Here is a 24033-nt window from a genome sequence, read left to right on the forward strand (position 1 = left end):
TATCGGTGGTAGGACCACATTATCTAACACCTCTGTTGGAAGGTCCCATGTAGTTTTATGGGGAAGTGGATTAACTGACACTTCATATGTCTTCTTGAAGTATTCCTTGGTGTAATAGGCAGAACAATATTTGGGTGCTTCCATGTGTGTGTAGTCCAATACTGCCATAGCATGTGGACAAGGAATCTTATCCACTTGAAATCGTTTGCACGGGCATTCTCTTTTTTGCATGCAGACTATGTTCCGCCTTTGTTCAACATCCATTACGACATATACATAATCGGTTGAAGGCTTCACCTAAATTTAAATAGATATCATTAGTAAAACTAAAATAGGGATATGACAAGTATTAATGCAATTTTGTCAAAGTATGTTACTCCGGCATATGAAGTAAGCCATGATAAAAGAATATTTACCGTCATCTTCTACTACAAATAGCTATTTTCCTTCAGTACTTCATGATATTTTTTTCCTATGCCAATAAATGTACTCATTGCAGTCATTCTATTTGTATTATTCCATTCCATAACCAAATTCATAATGTAATCTAGCAAACTCATGATTGGTAGCTCTCTTGCCTCTCTGTTCCTTGCATTGAGTGACTCGGCAATATTTGAAGTCATCACCATGGATCTATTAACAGTGGAATGCACTATAGACCACTTTTCATAACCAACTTGGAATAGGTAACCCCTTACCCTTTTATCAATGCTGTCCATATCTTCCATGAGGTGATTAAAATCTTCAATTTTATATGCTCTGGCCATTGCAAAAAATACTCCCTTCAGTCGGTCATGGTTCTTCTTGAGCTGCTTCTTTATGTTATTCCAAAGATGAAAGATGCATACACAGTGAGATACCTATGGATACACAATCGAAGCACCCCTCAATATGCTTGCATGACGATCCGATACGATGCACATCCTTTCCCTTTCTCCAAAAGCCTGTCTAAACATTTCAAAAAACTATTCCCAGGAAGCATCATTTCAGAATCTACAACAACGTATGCTAGTGGAAAATTTTTTACCTGGTTAAGCAAATAAGAAAGCATCCACATATTATTTTTATTATACACAGATAAGAACTATCTATACCATATATAATTATTATATGAGTCTGCAACATATTCACCTTCCGCATCTTGTGCGCTAGCTGTTAACATTGTTCCTCTATGTGATGATTTGAGGAATGTCCCATCAAACACTACAATAGGGTAACAGTATTTCCATCCTATGATTGATGCATTTAGTGCGACAAAAACATACATGAAGCGCCCGTCCTCTGATTTATGTAACCTTGTGACAGAACCAGGATTTGTCATATTTATCATATACAAGTGACCCGGCAGTTTTCTATAAGATTCGCGTGGTATCCTTCTTAGTAGTTCAAACAACTTTTCTTTTGTTCTATAAGCTTTTACGTAACTCATATTAATCTCATACTGTTATTTCATGTCGCTCATGATGTCTGCCGGAGTGTATATTGTTTTTGGATTGGTATATTTGTTGCAAATCATTTTTGCAATGTCTGACGAAGTAGCATGACGTTGTGAAAACAGTCTACTCATCTCTGGGCAAGTGTGAACATCATTGGACCGTCTAACCTTGAAGACATTTGATTTGTGTAGTCTTGAAGATCTAAGACTCCATTTGCAACTTTCATCCACGCGTGTAAGACAATACCTATTTAAAATATAGTGTTATGCTAATGCGTTTCTTCAGATTTTTACACTTTTGTCTCAAATAAACAAGCAGTATACATATGCAATCTCACTATAAAATAATTATACATTTTTATACAAATCTGTATACAAAAAATTACAGAGAAGTGCAATCTCACTATACAATAATTATACATTTTTTATACAAATCTATATACAAAAATTACAGAGAAGTGCAATCTCATAAGTAGAAATCATACCTTGTTGTAGATGATCTATCCACTATAAATTGACATTTTTCGTATTGTGTAGTGCTTCATTACACTAATGAGTGTATCTTTGTCCCAATATAACCGACCTTCTGCAATATCTTCATGTTGTGGATTGTCTATTATACAATTTCCCTTCAATATCTCAATTTTGTCTTCCTTTACACGATTATCCATCATCTCAACAATATTAGTTTTTATGTACTTCTTCTACGTTCTGACATTGTAAACCAACTGAAGTTGTTGCGAGTAAGTTTCCAGCTGAAGTTGTTGCGAGTAAGTTGCCACCCAAGTATGAACTTAAATATGAGCATTCAGCACTTGAATACACAGTTTTCAATGTTATGCATAATGGATATTCAGTGATATCCAAGTTTTTCTTTTTCATCTCCATATACAAGCGCACACTCATATCATTGTATATTGGAATTGCTATATAGCCATCCTTCACTGTGTATTTTATCTCCATTGCACTCGTAATTGAATCTCTACCCAATTGCTTGTATTTCTCATCAACAAAATAATCATAGCTACAGTCCGAATTGATCAACACGCCATTAACAAGGAAATTAACAAATTTACTCTCACTTACCCATTCACCACTGTGTTGAAGTAAAATCGGAATCAAAATTGGAACGGTAGTTCCAACATTCACAATCTCCATAGACATTAGTTGATTTTGTCGATTTTGTATCAATTTCACAATTTAAGAACGAAATCTCAATTCTATTAAGCTGATTGTAGGCAGCAATTGTGCAAAAAAATTTGAATTTGAGCGTGAATTTTTGGGAGCTCTTCTATGGGTTTAGTCTTCAGAAACCGTAGAATATTTTTCACAATGTGAATAATTGGGCGACTTTTATAGTGTTTGAAGGTTGAAGATCCCATACTGAACGCGTGAATTTAGGATACAAAATCGATTAGGATTGCTTTCCTTTTCGTTTGCGTTGAACGTATAGTTTCGGCTTTTTCAATTGCTAGTCGTGATATAAGTTTGGCCCTAGTGGTTACAAATGAAGTTTGCTCAATTATGACGTAGGCTCGACCGCTTGGGCCGACCTTAGGCGGGCACCTACCCCTCCAAAGTGCAATGGAGGTCACCAACCTAGGCCATGGGCCTTATTGATCGCCCATTGACCCCGTTCAGGTAAGTATGTTACTCGGTTAGCTCAGCCCATCTCTTATACTAAGCCTTTCGTTTCCCCTTTTCCTTCAAACTACCGATGTGGGAGCAATCACTCACAATACCTGCCACTCTTTAGTTTTTCTCCTGCCAATTTGTTCATGATGCTGATGATTCGCTAAGTAGGAAGACTCATTTCCATACTTCTCACCACTCCCAACAAAAGTTAAGTCTGAGACGCCGTCACAAACTCAAATGAGTGCAGCATGTTTTAGAACAATATTTCTTACTCAAACTACGAGAATGAATTTGTAGAAACATACAGAGAATTGAAACTAATATCACTTAAAGTTCTTGAAAAATTGACTAGTTGGCCAAGAAAAACTGGACTGGCAAATTGAAGGAGCACATTCCATGACAGGAACCTTTTCACTAAGATGAAATAGTGCCCTTTTTTCAACTGGACATTATACTTCATGCTTATAAGCTCCATCCATTTCTGCAAAAACAAGCTAATTTCATCACACCGATATTAAACATTAGCAGATCTACCTTTGCTTTTTCTAAGGAAAACTATTCCTTGATCAAGAACACGCACATCTAATGAAGATCAGACTATGCTTTTTTTTCTTTCTCATAAGCAGAAATACAACTGTGGTAATAAAAGTAATCTAACCTTCTCTGGAAACTAAGAAGAGAACACAGAGAGTTCAAAGAGTTCTCACTCCTTTGATTCGTTTAAATAGCAGGAAAACACTTTTCTCCGAGGGCAAACTTAATTAATGAACATGAAGGGATAATGTCACAGTTTTCCTATCATTTTCCCCCTTTTCTCCTAAACCATCCTTTCCCTCCTAACAAAATAAGCTGTTGGAGAACTGTTTTTTAGATGCAATTTCTCCATTGGCAAAAAAATGAAGAGGACGGTAAGATTACTGCTCGGGTTAACAAAAGCATGTACAGTGGAATTACAAGCCCGATAAGACTTGTAGAAGTGTCGGAAGATGTTTTCAACTTCACTCTTATAAATGTTCTAGATAGTACTAGATGATATAAGGTCACCAAGATTATGAGCCTTCAAAATTTGAATACTGAAAAGGCACCAGGTCTGAGCCTAAGCTCAACCATTTTATAAGGTTTGAGGTTCTCACTTTCACAATGATGTATACAGCTCACATTGACAGTGGTTACATGGCTTAAATTTGGTCCATTTTATGTAGAACAATTTAATACAACATGGTCATGCAAATTGTGAAGGCTGCTGCTATGTGACCACGAGGTCACGGGTTCGAGCCGTGGAAATAGCCTCTTGCAGAAATGCAGTGTAACCTTGTGGTCCGGCCCTTTCCGGACCCCGCGCATAGCGGGAGCTTAGTGCACCGGGCTGCTTTTTTTTAGGGTCATGCAAATTGCAAAAGCTTCACCTCTTTGAAAGTGCATGACCAACTATAACTCCCTTGGTAGCATAGTTGCGCACTACCCTTTGATCATGCTCCATTCCATCACGGATTGCAGAGATCTCTTTTCGATTGCTGCAACTTCTCTATGCGCCTTTCTCGGCCTCGATTTAAATTGCCTCGCTAAATGTTTCAACTTTATTTTCCAGCACCTATGTATTTCATACAAAAATAAGCAGAGGAGTGAAAGGTAGAACACGAAAGAGGGATGCAGCATGTCTTGTGGAATTTCACCTGGTCAAAATGTCTAAGAAAAAAGGGCATGAAACCTTAATAGCATCAGCTTTTCCTTACAGCTTGATCCTTCTCACAGCAAACTTTGCTTTAAACAATAACCTTTTTCTGAAGCATATCATTTGATGCTCAGGAAATTAACATAATCTTTGTTTTTAGGCTTTTTTCTCTCATCTGCAGAAGTTATTCCATTTCCTTGGGAACTTCTGGCATCACTAACCCATTTTCATTCTGATCGATGTACTGGATTCACTTTTCTTTATCCTCTTATCTGCAAAGAGTAACAATAAATAGTGAGGAGAAAGAGTTTCCATTTAAAGGGAACTACAACAACCAAAAGGGGCAAATTATTAAGGACATGTATTTGCTTTACTGTCACATTAAAGTACTAAACGATGTTTTATCTAGCAGGATACCAAGCTTATAGAGAAGGTTATTACACAATGCGGCTATGGAATTATAAGAAAAGCAATACAATGATAAAAAGGTATACTTGCCTGGTTATGGCTCATTGTCATCATTCCGGTTGCTTGCAAATACAACAGCTGCTCTATCTCCAGATATCTTTGCACGAGCTAGCTGGCGATTTAGAATATACTTCACTCCTCCTATGGAACTGCAATATTTAGACCTAAAATAATGCATGTATTAAGAAAAACAAAGACACGGAAAACAAATACTAAGTAGCCATCAATAAAGTAGAGTTAGAGTTGATAGCCACGTATATTTATTCTTAAGCTTTTTTTAGGTGTTCTTGTACAGCATTTGGTGCAGCTTCACCAGCCAATAAATTTTTCTCAAGCTCATCGACAGGTTTTGTTAGTTTTTCAATTTTGCAACTGCTTGTCTGTGCATTGTATTGTCCTCTTGCTGCAGAAAGAGTCAAGATGTACGCTTACATGAAAATCTTCATAGTGGCGGCTAACAGGAGAGTATGCTCCTATTGATATCATAAATGTTAGGGATATAGTACATATGCCCTAGATCCAATCTCATATTTGATGATTTGAACATATTTTGTGAACGTTATTTGATATAAAAATATATGGCATTTGATATTCTTTTATCATTATTATTAATTGTTTGATTAATTTGATAAGGTACTTGATTAAATTTTGAGACTTGATATTGTGATGGAGATCATGATAATGAGAGTGAAGTTTCTTATAATTTAATCTAAATTTGTTCTTGATCATAGGATTATTAATATGGACATTAATAATCCGGTTAGATCAATATTTATGTGATCGTCTTTATTGGATAAAGATTAGTTGATCTCATTAACTAAATCACATAGATAGATGATGCATATAGAGATATGATCATTGAACCGACTCATTGGATAATTCCTAATGGTTAGAATTACCATAAACTGTCAATAGGATATTCTCTTGAAGAATGTGATGTAAGAGTTTCCTTTGACCTGAGATCGTCATAGTAATTGACAAGTTATTTGTTGTGCTTTAATACTAGACACCTATGGCCCTAGGACGATAGTTGAAAGAATATTGGGCACGATTGAATACTTGTAGAATTAGTGATTGATCAAGATGGAATCTGTCAACTCTTGGTAATGAGTTTAAACTCCATGTTGTCATGAATTATAAACGACCAAATTAAGACCTTGGCTAGGGCAATTGAATGAAAGAAGAAATGAGTTTCTTAGGTCATTCAATGGTCGATTATACTTGACATGAACACATAGTTGGTCGCCTATTACGATTTGACAGTTGAACCATATCCTAGGGTGATCCAGAGCTATGGGGACAGAAAGAATTACTACATTATTCTTCTACTGATTCTTGAGAGTAAATTGTATACTTCACGCTATCTGGTCGTTAAGGAGTGTTGCTAGACGCCACCCTTGATTAGTATATTGATGTGATCAATTTACTACCGGTTTAGTATTGAACCTATGGGGTCGCACACTAACGAGTGTTCTGCTCTTTGCTAAAGGATTAAATAACTTATTATTTGATAATTAAATTAAGGAATTTAATTAGTCAAATAAATTTAGTTATTAGTCCAAAAGAAATATTACTATATTCTTTGCTAGCACAAAGGATATAATAAATATTGTGAACAAATTGAAGTTTTCTATTTGGAATAGAAAATTAAATTATATCTCTTGGTTAAAAATATATATGAGATATATATATATATATATAATATTTATTTATATAAGGGATATATATAAATATTATTAAAGACTTAATTATGAAATTCAATTAAGAATTAAATTCCTAAAAAGCACGGCAATTTGCATTCCCATTTGACATGAATTTGTATTTTCTTTAATAGGAAATTTTTTGCAAAGAAAGTCCATAAAGGACCTGTCACGTGCACTATCCATAAAGGACGTATGGATTTCACGACACCCATTTGGAATGGGATTTTGTATTTCAATAGGAAAGGTTTTGCAATGTCCAATTTTGGAATGACTTGCAAAAGGAATTAGACCACCGTCTTTATTCTTTTCCCAAACCTAGCGGAATAGTGTTGTTGCCTTATGTGATATATAAATACATCACTAAGGATCACGAAGCCATGACGGAAAAAAAGGGTTTTGCGAGCCGTACAACCAAGAGATTACTTTGACAAAAAAATAGTTTTCTTTGTTCTTATTCACCGAAAGTTTTGTGGAAAAATTCGAGCACATAGTTTGTTCAATTTGTTTGCGCGTTTTATTGATCAAAACGTTGATAGCAAGGATCGATCTCGGTGTGGATACGCATAGAGTTTTCGCACTATCGAAGAAAATTCTGAAACGAGGCTCTCTTCACCAGGTATGTCTCAGATCCGATCTTTGACATGTAAATAAATTTTAAACAGGAAAAGATCTTCCTAGGATTGTTATTGTCTTCCGCTGCGTGTTACGAACACCTATACGCAATCCTACAGTGGTATCAGAGTCGTGGTTTATTGTGTCTAAAATTTATTTACGAGATTATATTTGAAGAGTTCAAACCATAATACATGTGTATTATGCAATAGTCAAATTGTTTGAATGCATATGGATTGATATAATTTTATTGTGAATAAAATATATATACATATAAGTTAAACTCTTGAGATAGTTCGTAACTTGAATTTGAAATTTTTGTATTAGATATGATTGTAATCTATAATAGGTTATTGGATTCTACTGTTATTTTAATTGTTATTAGTTAATGAGATGTTAATTAATAATAGTTTTCTGGCATGAATTATTTTTATGTGATATATAAGATAAACATGTTAGAAGATGTTGAATTTCGTTTTTATGTCACATGCTTGTTCGTTACATAATTTTGAATTATTCATTACATGTGATGTAAATCAATTTAGGAATAACCATGTAGACAATGTGAACTAAATTCATATGCTATAAAAGAGTTGATCTTTATGTTATTAAAAATTATTTTAGTAACAATTCCCTCTTACTAAAATTTGAGTTCTTAAATAATAAAATATAAGATATTTTATTATAAGAGCTATCCATCAAGGTAAATAATTTTACTTATTTCTTGTTTATAAGGAGCGGCTTGACTACCAGGAGACTTATAGTTCGAGAATATGTTAAAATTATTTATTGCATTAGATGTATGGATTGAAAGAATTATTCAATTTTACACTAAACGCCTGGACCACCCGGGGGAGTATAAAATTTAATAAGTTCTTTGCTATCATGATGGTTGAACTCAACTATGCCAATAGGATCGACCTGACTACTAGGGGGCTATTTGACATAGAGCTATTTAAGAAAATTGTATGGGGATACAATTGGTAAGAGTACCTACCTTTAAAATATATGTGAGAAACGACTTGACTTCCAAGGGGCTCATACATATTGTTAAAGGATTCCTTTACTCCACTAACAGAAATAAAGATTTCGTAAACTATAATGAGGGTAAATAGTTTAAAATAATTAGTGAAAATATCATTTAGATAAAAGTCCATGTCTTTATGATATATGCAAATATGTTCTTATATTATTGCCTTTTCTTTTCTATATTTTAGATTTCTCAATATGTCTGTTATATCACTACGCAAAATACTTGAGACCAACAAGTTGGTAGGACCAAACTTTGATGACTGGACTAGAAATTTGAGAATTGTTCTCATGCATGAAAAGCTCATTGATGTGATCGATAAGCCTGCAAAGATAATCCCACCAGAGAATGATGTTCAAGGCACCAAGGTTTATCAGAAATACTTGGAAGAATGCCTTGCTATTAAACATATCATTCTCGCTTCTATGAGTTCTGAACTCTAGAGGAAACATCAAAATATGGATCCAATTGCAATCATTGAATATCTTAAGAAGATAGTTGATACACAGTTGGACATTGAAAACTCTCCAGTTGGACCCCTTGTCAATCATATGATTGTTCTTACAGAAAAACATGAGAAGTTGGGGTACAAGTTTGGTAAAGAGCTTTCTGAAGATTTGATCTTGCAGTCAGTATATGATGCCGAATGTTTTCACTGTAAGAAGAAAGGGCATTGGAAGAGAAATTGCAAGGAGTATCTTGCAACTCTAAAGGACAAGAAACAAGGTGAGACATTAATGAAAAATGTTTTCAAGGTTTCTTTAGCTACTACTAATTCTTCACTGTGGGTATTAGATACTGACAGTGGTTATAACATCTGTAATATGTTACAAGAATTTAAGATAAGTAGGAGGCTAAAGAAAGGAGAAGTTAATCTACAAGTTGGAAATGGTGCAAAAGTTGCGGCCGTAGCTGCAGGATCAATTTCTTTAATAATGCCTACGGGCAAAGTACTTATGTTGGATGATTGTTATTACGTTCCTAAATTTGTTTCGAACAAAATTTCAGCTTCTATGTTAGACAAACGTGGTTTTCGCATTAATATAGGCAATGTTATTTGCTCTATTTATTATAGTGATAATTTATATGTGAACGGCTATCTCCAACATGACGTTTATGTGTTACCTAATGTGAATGCTAATTCGATTATGCATGTTTCAAGTCTTAAGAGGAAAAGAGATGATCAAGTAAATCATGCATACCTTTGGCATTGTAGGCTTGGTCATATTGGAGAGAAAAGAATTAACAAGTTGTACAAGGAAGGGTACCTTGACAAATATGATTTTGAATCATATCCAACTTGTGAATCTTGTCTCAAAGGAAAAATGACCAAATCTCCATTTACTGGAAGTGGAGAAAGAGCTTCTGAATTATTGGGACTAATTCATACAGATGTTTGTGGGCCCATGAAAATTCAAGCTAGAGGTGGATATTCTTACTTCATCACCTTCACTGATGATATGTCAAGATATGGATTTGTGTATTTTATGAAACACAAGTCTGAATCTTTTGAAATGTTCAAAAGGTTCCGTAGTGAAGTTGAGAAGCAGACTGGTAAAAGTATCAAAGTACTAAGGTCTGATAGAGGTGGAAAATATCTTTGTGAAGATTTTACTAGGTATCTCAAAGAGAATGAGATTCTCTCACAGTGGACACCTCTAGGAACACCACAACACAATGGTGTGTCTGAAAGGAGAAATCGAACATTATTAGATATGGTGAGAACTATGATAGGGTTCACTGATTTTCCAATAAATTTATGGGGATATGCTTTGGAAGCAGCAACATACTTACTTAATAAAGTTCCCATTAAGTCAGTCTCTACTACACCATATGAGATATGGAAATGATGTAAGTCTAACCTTAAACGCATTAGAGTTTGGGGTTGTCCAGCTTATGTTAAGAGATTGCAGTCTGATAAACTTGACTCAAGATCTGATAAGTGTAGGTTTATTGGGTATCCCAAGGAAACAATGGGATATTATTTCTATCACCCTTCTGACCATAAAGTGTTTGTGGCTAGAGGAGCAACCCTTTTGGAAAGGGAATTTCTTTTAGAAGGAAATTATAGTGAAGAAATAAAATTTGATGAAGTTCAAGAAACTAATGAATCAACACAAAATCAAGATCATGAGACACAAGTTGAAGAACCTTTATTGGATGTTTTAAAGTTGACAAGGAAGTTGCCATCTTTAATGGTTGAAGTTCAAGAACTAAACGTAGTTCAAGAACAGGTTAATGAACCAGTTCCAAACCAAATTGAACAACAACAAAATCCAGCACAAGGTGAGCAAGTTGTACAAGAACCTCTTAGAAGGTCTACACGATAACGTCATATACCAACTAGATCAAATCTAATGGTACAAGATGATGTATCAAATGAGATTGATCATAATGATGATGATCCTAAGACCTATGAAGAGGCGACACAAAGTTCTGACAATGAAATATGGCAAATAGATGTGAAAACAGTTTCCTTAATGGTGAGCTAGAAGAGGATGCGCACATGACACAACCTGAAAGTTTCACATCTCCGCATGGTCATAATAAGATTTTCAAGCTACAAAGATCTATTTATGGACTAAAGCAAGCTTCTTGAAGTTGGGATATTCGCTTTAACAAGACAATTGAAAAGTTCAATTTTGTTAGATGCAAAGAAGAACCTTGCGTGTACAAAAAGGTTAGTGGGAGCACAATTATATTCTTGGTGTTGTATGTTGATGATATATTGCTCATAGGGAATGACATACCGGCATTGCAAAGTACCAAGATTTGGCTATCTGAACAGTTCTCCATGAAAGACTTGGGAGAAACAGCTTATATATTTGGAATAAAGATCTATAGAGATAGATCTAGGAAGTTGCTTGGACATTCCCAATCTTTGTACATTGATACCATCTTAAAGAGGTATAATATGGATAATTCCAAAAGAGGCTATCTACCGATAGGCACTGGAATTACTCTCAGTAGAGAGGATTGTCCTAAAACACCTAAAGAGAGAGAACACATGAGTAGGATCCCATACGCTAGTGCAGTGGGAGCTATTAGGTATACCATGAAATGTACACGTCCTGATATGGCTTATGCACTTGGAGTGACTAGCCGATATCATGCAAATCTTGGTGAGGAACATTGGAAGGTGGCGAAGACCATTCTTAAGTACTTAAGAAGGACTAAAGACCAATTCCTCATCTATGGAGATTCTGAGTTGAAACTTGAAGGTTATACTGATGCAAGTTTCTCTTCAGATAAAGATGATAGCAAATATATTTCTGGTTATGTATTTACCTTAAATGGTGGTGCAGTGAGTTGGAAAAGTTCCAAACAAGCTACAGTAGCTGATTCAGTGACTGAAACAGAATATATAGTAGCTAGTGAAGCTGCTAAGAAAGCTGCATGGATGAAAAAGTTCTTAACTGAACTTGGTGTGGTTCCTTCAATAGAAGTTACAATTCCATTGTTGTGTGACAACACTGGAGCCATTGCTCAAGCAAAAGAACCAAGAAGACACCAAAAATCCAAACACGTTCTGCGAATGTATAACTTGATAAGAGAGATCACTAAACGTGGAGATGTCTAGATTTAAAAGGTTTATGGAAAGAAAAATACTCCAGACCCATTCACTAAAGCTCTTGGTGCAAAACAGTTTGACAAGCGCAAGTAGAAATTGGGAATGAAGTACAAGAGCGATTGGCTCTAGTGCAAGTGGGAAATTGTTAGGGATATAGTAGATATGCCCTAGATCCAATCTCATATTTGATGATTTGAACATATTTTTGTGAATGTTATTTGATATAAAAATATATGACATTTGATATTCTTTTATCATTATTATTAATTGTTTGATTAATTTGATAAGGTCCTTGATTAAATTTTGAGACTTGATATTGTGATGGAGATCATGATAATGAGAGTGAAGTTTCTTATAATTTAATCTAAATTTGTTCTTTATCATAAGATTATTAATTTGGACATTAATAATCCGGTTAGATCAATATTTATGTGATCGTCTTTATTGGATAAAGATTAGTTGATCTCATTAACTAAATCACATAGATAAATGATGCATATAGAGATATGATCATTGAACCGACTCATTGGATAATTCCTAATGGTTAGAATTACCATAAACTGTCAATAGGATATTCTCTTGAAGAATGTGATGTAAGAGTTTCCTTTGACCTGAGATCGTCATAGTAATTGACAAGTTATTTGTTGTGCTTTACTACTAGACACCTATGGCCCTAGGACGATAGTTGAAAGGATATTGGGCACGATTGAATACTTGTAGAATTAGTGATTGATCAAGATGGAATCTGTCAACTCTTGGTAATGAGTTTAAGCTCCATGTTGTCATGAATTATAAACGACCAAATTAAGACCTTGGCTAGGGCAATTGAATGAAAGAAGAAATGAGTTTCTTAGGTCATTCAATGGTCGATTATACTTGACATGAACACATAGTTGGTCGCCTATTAGGATTTGACAGTTGAACCATATCCTAGGGTGATCCAGAGCTATAAGGACAGAAGGAATTACTACATTATTCTTCTACTGGTTCTTGAGAGTAAATTGTATACTTCATGCTATCTGGTCGTTAAGGAGTGATGCTAGACGCCACCCTTGATTAGTATATTGATGTGATCAATTTACTACCGGTTTAGTATTGAACCTATGGGGTCGCACACTAACAAGTGTTCTGCTCTTTGCTAAAGGATTAATTAACTTATTATTTAATAATTAAATTAAGGAATTTAATTAGTCAAATAAATTTAGTTATTAGTCCAAAAGAAATATTACTATATTCTTTGCTAGCACAAAGGATATAATAAATATTGTGAACAAATTGAAGTTTTCTATTTGGAATAGAAAATTAAATTACATTTCTTGGTTAAAAATATATATGAGATATATATATATATATAATATTTATTTATATAAGGGCTATATATAAATATTATTAAAGACTTAATTATGAAATTCAATTAGGAATTAAATTCTTAAAAAGCACGGCAATTTGCATTCCCATTTGATATGAAATTTGTATTTTCTTTAATAGGAATTTTTTTGCAAAGAAAGTCCATAAAGGACTTGTCACGTGCACTGTCCATAAAGGACGTATGGATTTCACGACACCCATTTGGAATGGGATTTTGTATTTCAATAGGAAAGGTTTTGCAATGTCTAATTTTGGAATGACTTGCAAAAGGAATTAGACCACCGTCTTTATTCTTTTCCCAAACCTAGCGGAATAGTGTTGTTGCCTTATGTGATATATAAATACATCACTAAGGATCACGAAGCCATGACGGAAAAAAAGGGTTTTGCGAGCCGTACAACCAAGAGATTACTTTGACAAGAAAATAGTTTTCTTTGTTCTTCTTCACCGAAAGATATGTGGAAAAATTCGAGCACATAGTTTGTTCAATTTGTTCGCGCGTTTTATTGATCAAAGTGTTGATAGCAAGGATCGGTCTCGGTGTGGATACGCATAGAGTCTTCGCACTATCGAAGAAAATTCTGAAACGAGACTCTTTTCACCAGGTACGTCTCAGATCCGATTTTTGACATGTAAATAAATTTTAAACACGAAAAGATCTTCCTAGAATTGTTATTGTCTTCCGATGCGTGTTACGAACGCTTATAGCAATCCTACAATAAAGTGATGGATCATAAGCAAATCCGACCAATCACTCTCTCTCTCTCTATATGTTTTATCAGACAGGTTTTTGTTTGCAGGTCATCAACCAAAAGCAGGCAGCTTCTTCAACCAATCTTCCGAACAAGAATTTATAGAAGAAACACCTTTACCAAACTTAAACAAGGTAGCGTATATGTAATTCCTCAAAAGAATTCCAAGTGTAGGCATATCATCATCTTTCTATGTATCATGAAATTTCAAATGGTATCTTCAGCTGCAAATTGTGTAACCCGAGTTGTGTTGTTTTCGTAGTATTTTCATTAATCTGAAGATTCAGAAAACAACTTCTTGTAGAAATGTAGGGTAAGGCTGCGTACAATAGACCCTTGTGATCCAGCCTTTTCCCGGATCCCGTGCATAGCTGGAGCTTTGTGCATCGGGCTGCCCTTTTCTTTTTGAAGATTCCGAAAACACAGAGAATTTACTATATGTAAATCATTCTGCTTGAAAATTTAACTTCTGAATATCAAAGTGAAGTTCTCTTAATCTCAATAAATCATAACTCATAATGTGATGTGTCATAGAAGAAATTAGAAAAATGGGAAAGATATTAGTTAAGTAGTAACAATAGGTAGACATGTACTCGCTTCTAATAAGAAATTGTTATAAAATAAAGACTATAAAGTAAAGACAAGTATAAAGAGAAACTGATATATTATTCGAATTCAAACTGATGTACATAATGAACTGAAATCTCTTCTATTTATAGAAGAAAGGAAGTTGCTGTGTAAGCTGCTACTATACCAGATATGGATAATCTTCTATTGAGAGCAATGTTTATCCATAACGGAGTACTGAAAGGATAAGCTTATTATGCCCGATATGGATAATCTTCTACCGGGGGTAATGTTTATCCATAACTGGGTACTGAAAGGATAAGCTTATTATACCCGATATGGATAATCTTTTACCGGGGATAATATTTATCCATAACTGGGTACTGAAAGGATAAGCTTATTATACCCGGTATGAATAATCTTCTACCGGGAGTAATGTTTATCCATAATTAGGTACTGAAAGGATAAGCTTATTATACTCGGTATGGATAATCTTCTATCGGGGATAATATTTATCCATAACTGGGTACTGAAAGGATAAGCTTATTATACCCGGTATGAATAATCTTCTACCGGGGGTAATGTTTATCCATAACCGGGTATCGAAGTGATAATCTTCTTCAGGAAGCTTATTTTCAATAGAGTACTTAAATAGATAAACATATTTACGGTGGAGTCCCATATGGATAAGATTCTTCAGGAAGCTTATTTACAACGGAGTACTAAATGAACATCCATAATATAATATATTTATAACACTCCCCTTGGATGTTCATTAAAAGATAATGTGCCTCATTAAAACCTTATTAGGAAAAACCACGTGGGAAAAATTCCTAGTGAAGGAAAAAGAGTACACATATTTAGTAATACACATTGCTGGCTGCCTCATTAAAAACCTTATAAGGAAAACCCTGTGGGAAAAACCTTAGTAAGGGAAAAAGAGTACAACGCGCATTTTACTCCCCCTGAAGAAAACCTTATTTCAAATATTTGAGTCTCCACATTCCAATCTTGTATACCATATTCTCAAAAATTGATGTTGGTAAAGACAATCTGCTGGATTGTCACTTGAACTAATTTGATGCACATCAATGTCACAATTTTCCTGAAGATCATGTATGTAGAATAATTCTGGTGAAATGTTCTTCGTTCTATCTCCTTTTATAAATCCTCCCTTTAATAGTGCTATGCATGAAACATTGTCTCCGTATAATATTGTGGGTCTTTTATCACATTCCAACCCACATGTTTCTCGAATGAATCACTGATCTCAATCATATGCACTCCCTGCTTGCCGGTTTGAAATCGAGCTTTATGGGTATCGGATAAATAACCTGCATCTGCATTACCAATACGATCTGCACCACTTTTGTTAGCATTAGCAAGATAAATAAGTGCACCATCTACACCGAGATAGAGTATTTCAGGACCAAGGAGCTCCTCATCCTCTTCTAGAGGTTGGAACGGATCCTTATTCACTTCAAGTGATTGAATATTCATTGGTGTACTTAATGGGTACACTTTGTCCATGTAAAAGTATTTTTAAGACCCTCTTGGAGCTCTTCCGGAGTTCCAATAAGATTTATGTCACCAACATAAACAGCAAGTGTAACAAATTTTGATGACATTTTCTTTATAAAAATACATGGACAAATAACATAATTTATGTAACTTTCTTTCAGCAAATATTTACTGAGGCGATTATACCACACGCGCACAGATTGCTTTAAACCGTACAAAGATCTTTATAATTTGATCGAGTACATTTCTCAAGACTTTGAATTATATGCTTCGGGCATTTTCAATCCTTCAAGGATCTTCATATAGATTTAGCCAAATAAGTCATATAGGTTAAGACTTGTATCTAAATGGTATGACATCTTCAAGTGTCTGGACTGCTAGTCCGATCCTCACAATCTTTTACAATATTGTGCACTATATTGTATTAAATATATCGTCGACGATCATTTTGTGTCAGTTCCGAAGCGACATAACTTGTGGAGATCTCATCACTTTCTTTATTTTCAGGTACCTGAACTTTTTCGGGAGTTTCATGAAATGTTATGTCGTGGGCTCTTCTAGAGCTTATTTCCTCCTCATTTTGATCATTAGCTCCTACTATTTTTCAAGGATTGTTACCTTTGGAACCGATTGGTCTACCACGCTTCATGCGTACAGTAAACTCTATCCTTCAGGGACTTTAATTTTAATAGGAGCATTTGCAGCTGAAATATGATATTTAATTTTGGATCAGCAAATGCTTCTGGCATTCGACTTGAATTATCTTCTAAGTGAGGATCATGATAATTCGATTCATATAGCATATTTTTCAACTGTTTATTCCATCCCCCAAATGTTAGAAAAACTAACATATATCCCCAATCATCTTTGGGAAACATATCTTTGTGTATTATGGTAGAGAAATTAATCATATACCACACAACAAAAGATAGTAAAAATATTTGGTTTCTGATCCTAAACCAATTGTGAAGGGAGGACTTATCATATATTGTTGATCTGATGCATACAAGTGCTGCTATATGCAATTTAGAAAATCTTAGACCAACACATGAAGCTTTGTTCTCATAAGCAATGGTTTAGCCATTAATAGGAGGTATTCAATGCTAAACTAGCTTGGATGTAAATCAGCATTATCAAGATGAACTGTCTTGATTTCATAATCTGAAAATTATGCTCTTAATCGAGAAAAGCAATTCCAAATGCCAAACTGCAGGTTGATAATAATTACACATGTAACCATCTCATATATGCACCTATATGTGGTTCACATGATAGGTGAACGAGCCCATATTCACCTTTTATATATTTCAGAATCAGGGGTCTTAGTCCCAACTTTAGCTGGTATAATCAATTCATTATGAGAACAAGCAACACATGAGAATTCCTGAAGAATCTTCTAGTTCTTTAGTATATGCTTATCTGAATTCTCAAATAGCTCATTTAAAAATGGCAAATGAAAACTTCAAGTTTATCATGTCATGTGCTATCTCTTAGTAAACTTCTGGTTTACTATGGCATAAACTTTTGCTTTAGTAAACTTCTGGTTTACTGTGATACATGATATAGTACAAATTAAAGAATAAGGCAGGTAACTTCTCACATACATATTATTTTACCCCCTATGATTGTGGAAACATGAAGATTATCAATCTTCCAATCATTTGTAGTCTCAATATGATAGCCATTTGTATTAGTAAACTTCAGGTTTACTACAACATATGTTTTGACCATAATCATATAATATGAATGACATATTTGTATATAAGCTCTTCGAGAGCCTTCATTTATTATCCACAATCTAATATTTATCTGGCACTACTGGTGTCATGTATTCTTTAGGCAAACATTTAGCTCTTCAGGAGTTGTTGATACATTTTGTACTATCAAATATTGCTCAGACACTGCTGGTGTCATGAGAGAAAATCACAATCAAATAAACAATGTAAAACAATTGTTTAAGCACACGAAAACTCCTCTTCATAATATTTTTCCACTTCAGGAGGCAATTTCAATTGTGTTACTTCTTCAGGAGCAAATTTAAAATACGAAATATTGAGTATATATTCTCTCAATTATATTAACTCTTCTGGAGGTGAATTGTAATGTATTCACATCAAGAGCGCGTTCATATTTACCCGACTTATTAGTATTGTCACATTCACTTCAGGGAATGGATTAATATTATCAAAAGTTCTCATCCTTCAGGAAATCGAACATAATTATCTGAATGCGCATTAATCACATCAAATTGTGATGCCTCAACCTCTTTTAAAATATTTACTACTTCAGGAGCAAATCGAGGCGTGCATTTAATATAGAGAATATTTATGTAGCTTATCTTCAATTGTAACCATAGAAAGCCTAAATTATCACTTCTGGTGATCATAGGCATATACCACTTCTGGTAGTTAACAAAATATAATTACAATGAGATATACGAAATATAACCACTTCTTGTGGTTGTATATTTCTTGCAAACTCTGCTAGAGTTTAAGTTGATCTAATAATGTTATCCATATTCTTCAAAATGACATAAACAAGATATATTATAGTAAACATCATTATCAAATCATAATTTTTCTTTATGTACAACAATTACATAACCATACTATCTATTACAAATAATAAAAATTAAAATATTTACATTTCTACAGATTCACCACCGATTACATGACTTGTTTCTCCTTCTGGGAGTGCAAGGTAATCAGTTACATCCAAATGCATGAAGTCTAAATTATCTTCAGAAATAAAATTTGCTTCAACATTTTTCTCTGTCTTCTTTAGAGAGCTTGATAAAGTTCAACCAGATGCTTTGGCGTACGACAGGTACTTGACCAGTGCCCTTTTTCTCCACATCTATAGCATGCATTTTCTGCATTTGGTGCTTGCACCGCTTCATGCTTTTGTTCCTTCCTTTTCCACTGCTGGTGGTGAGGAGTGTTCTTTGGTGCATTATTATTACCATGATTAGAGTTTCTTTCCCGACCACGACCATGACCACGACTGGGGCCACGACCTTTTCCACGTTTAGCCGGTGGAAGTTCGTCTCATTCACTTCAGGGAATGGACAAGAACCAGTAGGCCGACTTTCATGATTTTTCATTAATAGACCATTATGTTGCTCGACTATAAGAAGATGTAAGATAAGTTCAGAATACTTTTTAAATCCCATCTCTCGATATTGCTGCAGGAGCATATTCGTGGCATGAAAAGTGGTGAAAGTTTTCTCCAACATATCATGATCAGTAATATTATCACCACATAACTTCAATTGGGAAATAATTTTGAACATAGCAGAATTATACTCACTGATAGATTTAAAATCTTGTAGCCTTAGATGAGTCCAATCATATCGTGCCTGTGGAAGAACGACCATCTTCAAATGGTCATATCTATCTTTCAAATTATTCCACAGTATGACTGGATCTTTAACAGTAAGATATTCCATTTTCAGGCTCTCATCAAGGTGATGGCGTATGAATATCATTGCTTTGGCACGGTCTTGGTTTGATGCCTGATTTTTGTCTTTGATGGTGTCTGCCAGACCCATCGCATCAAGATGAATTTCAGCATCAAGCACCCAAGACATGTAGCTTTTGCCCGATATATCCAGGGCTACAAATTCAAGTTTAGAAAGATTTGACATTATTTAGGAAAAGAAAGTTCTTACCTCAGATACTTTCAAAATATTTGCTCGAGATGGCAGAGTCTCGTACTGATAACGTGTTATAAAATAAAGACTATAAAGTAAAGACAAGTATAGAGAGAAACTGATATATTATTCGAATTCAAACTGATGTACATAATGAACTGAAATCTCTTCTATTTATAGAAGAAAGGAAGCTGCTGTGTAAGCTGCTACTATACCAGATATGGATAATCTTCTACTGAGAGCAATGTTTATCCATAACGGAGTACTGAAAGGATAAGCTTATTATACCCGATATGGATAATCTTCTACCGGGGGTAATGTTTATCCATAACTGGGTACTGAAAGGATAAGCTTATTATACCCGGTATGAATAATCTTCTACCGGGGATAATGTTTATCCATAACTGGGTACTGAAAGGATAAGCTTATTATACCCGGTATGGATAATCTTCTACCGGAGGTAATGTTTATTCATAACTGAGTACTGAAAGGATAAGCTTATTATACCCGGGATGAATAATCTTCTACCGAGGATAATATTTATCCATAACTAGGTACTGAAAGGATAAGCTTATTATACCCGGTATGAATAATCTTCTACCGGGGTAATGTTTATCCATAACCGGGTATCGAAGTGATAAGCTTCTTTAGGAAGTTTATTTCCAATAGAGTACTTAAATAGATAAACATATTTACGGTGGAGTCCCATATGGATAAGCTTCTTCAGGAAGCTTATTTACAACGGAGTACTAAATGAACATCCATAATATAATATATTTATAACAGAAATTTATTTTCTGTAAACTATAACTCGAAATACAAATTCTTTATTAGCAGGGTCAACTTTTTATTGGAGAGACCCGAAGTACAAAAAGAACTGGAAAGTTATCTCAAAACTACATCAAAACTAACTTCCAAATTGAGGGGAAAAAAACTGCTGGGTTGCTATTTAAACAAGCAATTTAGCACTTACTTTCATCCCTTTCTCGTCTTGGGGAATTTCTGAAATCTTCCAATTTTCAATAATTCTATAGAAATTGGTCACACATAAACGAAATCCTATTAATCTCAGCATAATAAGACGGACTCAATTCCACATCTTTTACTAGAAGAACGAAACTCTCTCTGTCCCACATCGGCAATATACAGCGCAGAGAAGGCATTTATAATCATGAATGGCGAAAATGAAGTTCGCGACCTTACTTGAACAGGATCTGTTCTATAGGGAGACCGGTTGATGAAACATGGCCATTACCAAAGAGCTGTGATTAACAGCTCCCACAGCCCTCGGGCCATGGTGCCGTAGATGATCGTTGTCAGCCCTTAACCATGGTTTGCTGAGATGGTCTAATGACGGTTTGACAGATTCTTTAATCCTTTTTTTTTTGGCTGTGTTTTTTTTTTGCTCTTGGGGTTCTCCATTTCTGTTAGTTGAAGCTGAGCTTAAGCCCTCCTGCAAATTGCACCATAGACGACTGCTTCCATGGCTGCTACATTCACCATTTATAATCACTAGAACAACTTTTCGGGACAACAAGACTCCATATAAGCTAAGGCTCTAAGCAATCTACTTCACCTAATTGTAAATTTTTAGATTCTGATTGGGACAAAGAACCTTTACCAAAAGTATTTATTTCTTTAAAAAGGTAAAAATTGTACTTTTTCCCCTTCTCATTCTCTTTTCAAAAATTACCATCAATTCTCTTTTCCCTTTCAAGAAACTTGCACATATCCTTATGATATAATCCCTCCGCTTCACGTTCGGAACCTAAATAATGTGTGTTTGGACTCAAAACACACAAATAAGTGTATTAGCGCACTTATTTATGTATAACGCACAAACAGAAAACGATATCCTTTGATTTTGGCCCCACCAATAAGTGAACTGACAATCACAATTATTTCAATGTATAGCGTGTGTTTAGAAAACGCTATATATCCAAAATTTTCTACCTCTCGGACTAGCCATTTCCTATATAAAGTGGTCAGAGTATTTGGAAAAATCGTTCATATACAATTCTAATTCTCTTCAATATTTTCTTATTGAAAAGTCGTTCACATATCCTTATGATATAATCCCTCCGCTTCACGCCCGGAACCTAAATAATGTGTGTTTGGACTCAAAACACACAAATAAGTGTATTAAAAAAAATGACATTTCTATATATAGCGTGCAACAACAACACGCTATATGTTAATGGTAACGTCTGTCGTTATGTATAACGCACAAACAGAAAACGATATCATTTGATTTTGGCCATACCAATAAGTGAACTGACAATCACAATTATTTCAATGTATAGCGTGTGTTTAGAAAACGCTATATATCCAAAAATTTCTCCCTCCCGGACTAGCCATTTCCTATATAAAGTGGTCAGAGTATTTGGAAAAATCGTTCACATACAATTCTAATTCTCTTCAATATTTTCTTATTGTTAAACTCTGAAGCATTTTTTTCGCAATGTCTGAAGAGTGTAGAATAAGAGTTTCATTATATTGGGGGCAGGGGGAGGGGGGGGGTGAAGTTGTGACGGAGAATAACTCTGTGAGGTATAGTTTATCTCCACAGGATCATGTTAAATTACCACTTACACTAGAGTACGATAAATTGATATCGTTGTTATGCAAAAAATGGGAAAGAGGAAACGTTCAGTGATACTTAAAGTAACTGGAAGATATCCGTATTCCGTCACTCCGCAAGGGGCTGCTTTTTACTCGGAGTTAAACATCTACGATGATGAAACTTTGAGGGATTTTCTGAGGACTCTAGATGAATACCGGGAATATCTTGTAATAAATATGTTGGATATGTACGTCAAGGTCGAAGATGTTCCAAACAATGAGGTGACCGGACATGTTCCGGATGCTGGCTATTCTGGAGGAGTTTTTGCCGGACATGTTCCTGATGAAAGAGTTTTCCTTGATTTAAACTTATCCCCGCCTGCTTTACATAATTCACAAGACAAGTGGTAAGCTTCAATTTTCCTTTGTGGTACGACGTACAATTTTGTTGTGTTCAATTTGTATTAACGCTCATATATTTAACAGGGGGTACAGGCAGGATATGAGTTTTATAAATAATGAACCCGAGCATAGTTTTGGTGTGTTAGATCAAAGTGGTCCATCCAGGAGCTATCACCTACATGAAAATGTCCATCATGGAATTTCATCACATTACGACTTGTAAGTGAAGTGATACGGCTATATGAAAAGTATTTTGTAAATTTAGCATCTTATTAATTTGTTGATTGTGCAGTGAAAATGAGCAAGTTGAAGCAAATGTACTCACTCAATTGCCCGAAGACGACGTATTAAATCGGGATCTGGCAGATGCACAGTGTGAGGAAGAGAACAGTGATTACGACAACAATGCTGATGAATCTGGAGACGATACACCCTTTCATCGTGAGGATGGTGATGAGGAGGATGAGAAGGCAAGACCTGATTTGACGAGAGAGTATGCTCCACCCCCCCTAGACGAAGAGTGCATGAGTCCCAAGTGCCGTTTCATTCAAGGGAGGTTCCTTACCTTGATAACTTGCCAAACATGCCGGATGTGAAAGCTCTAACAAGGGATTTTGATGAAATTCGGACAACAATATGGGATGAGTCTAGACCATCGGTGCTGGCAAAGGGCATGCTTTTTCCTGATAAAACGCGCCTAAGCAGGGCTTGTAAAATGCACAACGTAAAAGAGTGTCGTGAGATGGCGGTATGGGAGTCAAGTCCGGTTGTATACAAGGTTGTTTGTCGCAGGTGGTTTTGGCCATGTCATTGGATGTTGCATGCGATGAAGAAAAAGACAGGTTTGTGGAAAGTGGGTAAATACATTCACACCCACACATGCAAAATGGACACATTCAACGGAAATCATTTCAACTTGGATATTGACTTGATTTCTCTTGTTATTATTCCACACATCGAAGCAACCATAAGGTATAAAATCAAAGAGCGCATTACAGCAGTCCACCAGGAACATAGCCATACAATTATTAAAATAAAGGCATATCTCGGGTGGAAAAGAGCGTTTAAAATAGTCTATGGTAA

At 35.1% G+C, this 24033-nt stretch overlaps 1 pseudogene; it reads right to left on the reverse strand.

The window, feature by feature from the left end:
- Nucleotides 1–2951: 2951 nt before the first annotated feature.
- Nucleotides 2952–3084, reverse strand: LOC138884487 (U1 spliceosomal RNA; annotated as a pseudogene).
- Between the last annotated feature and the right edge of the window lie 20949 nt (nt 3085–24033).

Source organism: Nicotiana sylvestris, chromosome 12, assembly GCF_000393655.2.
Source record: "Nicotiana sylvestris chromosome 12, ASM39365v2, whole genome shotgun sequence".
In the NCBI taxonomy this organism is placed as follows: Eukaryota; Viridiplantae; Streptophyta; class Magnoliopsida; order Solanales; family Solanaceae; genus Nicotiana; species Nicotiana sylvestris.